At 47.7% G+C, this 6,336-nt stretch overlaps 1 long non-coding RNA gene across 2 annotated transcripts; it reads right to left on the bottom strand.

Moving 5' to 3' along the window:
• Window positions 1-416: 416 nt before the first annotated feature.
• LOC103166569 lies at window positions 417-3,465 on the bottom strand. 2 transcript variants are annotated; one of them, XR_003758809.2, is made up of 4 exons: window positions 2,907-3,465; window positions 1,348-2,298; window positions 1,168-1,266; window positions 417-540 (listed from the first exon to the last, which is right to left on the bottom strand). It is a non-coding gene; the product is annotated as an uncharacterized LOC103166569 (long non-coding RNA). The 2 variants fall into 2 exon arrangements; XR_003758808.2 differs by having other exon boundaries at window positions 1,168-2,298.
• Window positions 3,466-6,336: the final 2,871 nt, after the last annotated feature.

The following is a 6,336-nucleotide window of genomic DNA, read 5'->3' as shown; positions in this document are numbered from 1 at the left end:
TTAATTCACCTCATGCTGTCTCTCACCACTGACACTCATTTCCAACTCAATTCCCCATAATTCAGTTTCCCTGAAGATCAAGTAGACAAGATTTTCCCTGTGTCTCTCCTAACAAAGCATCTTCCTCCTCTCTTCCCCAAAACCAACTGTCTGACACAGAAGAGTCCCTTCATGGGAGACCAATGCTGTACAGAGTGACTCTGGAGATAGGACTGTGAGCACCCAGAGATTAGACCCATCTATAGAATTAAGGGCCCTGGGTCTTCTCAAACCCACAGTCAAGTCAAACAGAACCAGTCCCTGCCCAGAGGCCCAGCCCCCATTTCCAGAAGCAGTTCTGTGTCCACAGTGGCCTTCTCTTCCTCACTGCTCTCCCCCCAGAGCCCACTAACCCTAACCCCCTCCACTCACACACAGAGACACACACACACACACAAAGCCAACATCTTCCCTTTGTAGCAGTTGAGTCTGCGGCTCCATCTCAGTGGTCCCAGTGGCAGAGGGATGGTCCTTAAGGCCGGGAAAAGCACTGGGAATCTGCTGTAAAGAGATTAACATCTAGTAAATATATATCTTACCTTGGTCATCCCACCCCAACCCGGGCACTGCCTGGTGTGGAGACTGCAGAACATTAAGAAAAAAAATACAAAGCTGGGGTGGTAGACCAGTTTGTTGGTTTTTTTAATTAGTGGAACTCTAGGCACATTTGAAATCACTGAGGAAAGAAGTAATTCGATTTGGAGGGAGGGATAGAAAAGGGTCATTGGGAAGGGAAGACAATTGGATCTGAGTGTTTGGGATGTGTGAACTAAAAGGGAATCAAAGTTCATGGAATGATTTGGATGTCAGGCAAGTGTGATATCTGGGAAGAATGAGGATGGATGGGGTATAGGTGAGGAAGATTTGGGGACAGGGCAAATCCACTGGCTTCAGGAGCACCACCCACTTGGTTAGTAAAAGGATATTTATTGAATAGTTTCTCAGAAGAGAACCCTATTTTGAGCATGGGCAGTTGCCTCAGTAGCAAGGAGGCAGTAAGGACTATTGAGGATTTAAGGCAGGAGTAAAGTCTAGAACAGAGATTAAAAGGTAAGGTGAATGGGCATCAGTGATGGAGAGGAATCATTGTTGCTCATCTCAGGCGACAACAAAGTTGAATTCACTTACCTGCTGAAAGGGTCGAGGGGTCCTTGTACCCAGATTGCCCCCATTAGTGCTCCATGGCATGACAGCAGGAGTAGCACAGATCTGATGTGCTCCTGGGGGCTGAGAAAGAAAGGGGACGAAGTGCCAACAATGTGGTTTCTCTAAAGGACACATTTCTCCAACACCCCCAAATCAACTTACAGTTCACTACACGTGAGGACAATCACACATCCTGGCTTCTCCACACTTCCTTCCCCCTGGATCCCCACACGTCCAGGCCAGAGAACACCGGGACACAAACAACAAGAGGTTTCCGGGGCAACTGTGGACTGAACAGGACTTTACCCAGGACTTTATCTGCTTTCTGTGGTCCCTACCAAAACTCAGGAGGCTGGAGGACTCCAGAGAATAATAGGGGTTAGACAGACAGTCTTAGTCTTGACATTGTCCCTCTTCCCTGAGAGCATCCCCTTTCAACTATAGAAAGGTCCCTTCTGTGGAAGCTACAGATGTCTAAGGCATTTGTGATTCAAAGTCACTTACTCGTACAATGCCTGCATTTCCAGCTCTCCAGCTTCTATGCAGTTCACTCACTACACCTCATTCTCTCACCACTGACATCCATCTCACACCAGAGTCACCATAATTCAGTTTCTCAGAGGATCATCATGTAGACCAACTTCCCTGCCTCTCTCCAAACCACCTCCCACCTCTATTCCCCAAAACCAACTGTCTGACACAGAAGAGTCCCTACATGGAAGACTGAGGATGTACAGAGTGACTCTGCAGACATGACTGTGAGCACCCAGAGGTTAGACCCGTCTATAGAATTAAGGGCCCCGAGTCTCCTCAGGTCCACTGTCAAGTCAAAACAGAACCAGTTCAGTGTACAGAGCCCCAGCCCCCATCTCCAGAAGCAGCTTCTGTGTCCACAGTGGCCTCCCCTTCCTCACTGCTCTCCCCAAATTCAGCTAACCTTAACGCCCGCCATTCTCTCTCTCACACACATACACACAGGAAAAAAAAAAAACCTTCCCTTTGAGGTGGCAGTACAGTCCATGGCTCCATCTCAGTGACAGGCCAGCTCTGAAATTTAATCCAAGGTCCAAAACAGCACAGGGCTGGTCTTTGAGTCCAGAAAATATTGGGCATCTGCTGTAGACAGAAGTAATAGCTCGCAAAAATATCCATTTGATCATTCCACCCCAACCTGGCAGACACTGAGGCTGTGTGACTTGTCTGAAAATTGTGTAGAATGCAGGTGAAGGCCCATTTTAAAGAAACAAGAACAAAAAACTATCAAGCAAACTGTGTGCATGTTTGAAAACACTGAGAACAGAATTAATTCACCACAGGAGTGTTTTAAGATAGGAAGGGAAGGAACGTAGTTGCAGATGTTTAGGATATGTGAACCAAGAGGGACAACAAAATGAGTTAATGGATTTCAAAGTCAGGCAGGTGTGACATAGCTGGGAAGTATAACAAGAAGTGTGGAGTAGTGAGGAAGGTTTGGGAACTGGGAAGATGCAGTGGTTTCAGTTATCTCCAGAATCTTGGTTAGTAGCATTTCTATTTACTACCTAAGAGCAGAACACTTTATTAAGCACTGGCAGTTGCCTCAGTGATGCGAAGGGAGTACCGAAAACGATGGATGTAAGGCCGGAGTCAAGTCTACAACAGAGGGCGAAGGCGATAGACAACAGAGTCAGTGAGGGAGAGGAGCCATTGTTGCTGAACGGGGGAAGAGAGTTCCTTCTCACCTGCTGTGAGAGATGGTGGAGGTTGTCCTAAGGTGCAGATTCCCCCATAACAGGACTCTGTGGCCTGACAGCAGGAGTGGAGAAGATCTGATGGGGCTCCTGGGGGCTGACAAGGAAAGGGGATGAAATGTAAATCATTAAGCTTCTCTTCAGGATGCATTCCTCCTCTGCTGCTAGATCAACCTCTTGTTCAGAAAACAGAGAGCGACCACAGACTCCCTGACTTCTCCACTCTTCTCTCCTCGGGGTCTACACAGACCTAGGCCAAAGACAACCTGGACCAAAAGGCCAGGAGAGCTAAGACTGAACAGGAATTGACTGGCCACGTCTGCAATAACTAGGGCTTTTACTGCTTTCTATGCTCCCTACCAACACTCAGGGAGGCGACTAAAGGACTCCAGAGAACAATGGCGTGAGGATGGACATAAGCACACACATACACACACTCCATCCTGACACCAACCTCCCACTCCCCTGGGAACAAACCTTTACAAATATGGAAGAGTCCTTCTGTGGGAGGTACAGGTATGCAAGGCAGTTCTGGGGACAGGACTGTTCATGTTACTCTCCTCTTTAACTGGACTCCTCTCTCCCACAAAAATTCTTGTCTCCCCCCTACCCCCAACTCCCCACCCCTTCCAGGTGTCAGGACTGTACGGCTACTATTCCCAACTCCAGAGATAACCCACACCTCTGAATATGGCAAATTCACTTTCCAGTACAAATGCCTACATTTTTCACTTTCCATTACAAATGCCTACATTTTCACCTCTCCAGCCTCAATGCACTTCACCCTCTCTCTCTCTCTCGCCACCGAGATCTATCTCACAATAAAGTCTCCATAATTCTGTCTCTCGGAATATAAAGGAGACCAGAACTTTTACTGCCTCTGTCTTCACAAAGCACCTCCCTCCTCCCCTAAAGCCACTGTCAGACACAGAAGAGTCCCTTTGTGAGAGCCTGAGGATGTACAGAGTAACTGTGGTGACAGGACTGTGAGCACCCAGAGAATAGACCCATCTATAGAATTAAGGGCCCCGGGTCTTCTCAGTCCCACAGTCGAGTCAAACCAAACCAGTTCCCTGCACAGATCCCCAGCCCCCATTTCCAGAAGCTGCTTCTGTGTCCTCAGTGGCCTCCTCTTCCTCACTGCTCTCTCCCCCATTCCAGCTAACCCTTATCCTCTACACACACACAAATCCAAACCTTCCCTTTAATGCAGTAGTGCAGCCCATGGCTCCGTCTCAGTGGCAGGGCAAGTCTGATATTTGACCCCACACTCCAAATTGCAGAGATGGTCCTTGATGCCAGGATATGCACTGGGCATCCGCCGTAGACAGAATAAGACCTAGTTAAAAAAAAAAAAAAGTCTCCTTTCCATTAAACCCCAGCTTGTCAACTGCCAGGCATTGAGGCTGCAGGACTTGTGTGAAGAAAATGTAGAGCTAAGATGGAGGGCCGGGTTTTGTTTTTTATGAAGATTAGATGAACTGTGGGAAAGTTTGAAGCCACTGAGGGTAGAACTAATTTGACACAGATAAAGTGCAAAGAGCAAGGACTTGTGGTTCAGAGGCCATGGGTTCTAATCCTGCTCCACCACTTGTCAGCTGTGTGTGACTTTGGGCAAGTCACTTCACTGGGCCTCAGTTACCTCATCTGTAAAATGGGGGTTAAGACTGTGAGCCCCACGTGGGACAACCTGATCACCTTGTATCTCCCCCAGAGCTTAGAACAGTGCTTTGCACATAGTAAGCACTTAATAAATACCATCCTTATTATGGTCATTGGGATGGGAAGAAAAGAAAGTGTGTTTAGGATGTGTGAAAAAAAGGGGAAATCAAAGTGAGGGGAATGATTTACAAGTCATATAAGTGTAACCTATGTGGGGAAAAAAGGAGAATGAGCATGGAGTAGGTGAGAAAGAATAAGGGGACAAAGCAAATCCAGTAGTTTCAGGTGCCACCAGAATCTCTTATAGTATTTATTAAATACTTAAGTGCAAAGCCCTGTATTGACCCCTGGCAAGTTGCCTCAGTGATAAAGAAGGTGTAGGGGGCACTGGCTATTTAATGCAGGAATTAAGTCTAGAACAGAGGTTGAAGGCAATAGGCATGGGCATCCATGAGGTAGGGGAATCATCATTACTGAACAAAATGACAACCAACTTTGAGTTCACTCTCACCTGCTATGAGATGTTCCTAATGTCCAGATTGGCCCACCCCAGCAGCCATCTGTGGCATGACAGCAAGGAGGGTAAAAAGGTCTGATGTTGCTCCTGGGGGCTAAAAAGGAAATGGGAGGAGATGGAAAAATGCAGTTTCTCAGACACATGGCACCATCAGCCCTAGATCAACCTATCATTCCAAACCCATGAAAGGACACCCACAGATCCTCACTTCTCCACGCTTCCCTACCTTGGTCATTTGGGTCTCCACACACCCAAACCAGGGAGGGCTAAAAGGCAAAGAACAAGGTCTCCAGGGCAACTGCTGACTAAACAGAGGTTTGGGAAGGCCTTCAGTACACCCAGGACCACCTCTGCTTTCCATACTCCCTACCAGAACTCAGATAGGAGACTACAGAACTCCAGAGAAAAATGGGGTGGGGACACAGTCAATCTTGACATTGATCTCTCAATCCCCTGAGCGCAAATTTAAAGATATGGAAAACTCCCTTCTGTGGAAGCTACTTACCTGCAAAGTAATTTGCATGAGCAAACTTTTCACTCTCCTCTACCCTACACTTGCAGTGGACCCCCCTCTCTCCCCCAGAGATCCCTACCCCAAAAGTATCAGACCTGTAGGGTTGATGTTCCTGACTCCAAGATAACCCACACTTCTGTATACTGGTAAGTCAGTTTCTACTACAATGCCTGCATTTTTCAGCTTTCCAAAATCTCTGTGCTTTACTCTCAAGGTAGCTTTATCACCTCACCTCAGACATGTCTCACCCTAAAAACTCCCTATTAGAGTTTCTCAGTAAGATCAAGGAGACCATGACCTTCCCTGCCTCTCCTCCCACAGGGCCCCTCCCTACTCTCTTCCCTGGAAATGACTGTCTGACACAGAAGAGTCCCTTCATGGGAGACCGAGGGTGTACAGAGTGGCTCTGGAGACTGGACTGTGAGCACCCAGAGTTTAAACCTGTCTATAGAATTAAGGGCCCCAGGTCTTCTCAGACCCACAGTCGAGTCAAACAGAACCAGTACCCTGCACAGAGCCCCAACCCCCATTTCCAGAAGCAGCTTCTGTATCCTCAGTGGCCTCCTCTTCCTCATTCCTCTCCCCCACAACCCAGCTCACACCCTCCATACACACACACACACACACACACACACAGGAAAAAAACCACCTTCCCTTTAAGGTAGCAGTACAGTCCATGGCTCCACCTCAGTGACAGGACAGCTGTGAAATGTAACCCCAAGGTCCCA

Source organism: Ornithorhynchus anatinus, chromosome 4 (genome assembly GCF_004115215.2).
Source record: "Ornithorhynchus anatinus isolate Pmale09 chromosome 4, mOrnAna1.pri.v4, whole genome shotgun sequence".
NCBI lineage: Eukaryota > Metazoa > Chordata > Mammalia > Monotremata > Ornithorhynchidae > Ornithorhynchus > Ornithorhynchus anatinus.
Note: the sequence above shows the minus strand (reverse complement) of the source record. Positions and strands in the feature narration are given on the sequence as shown.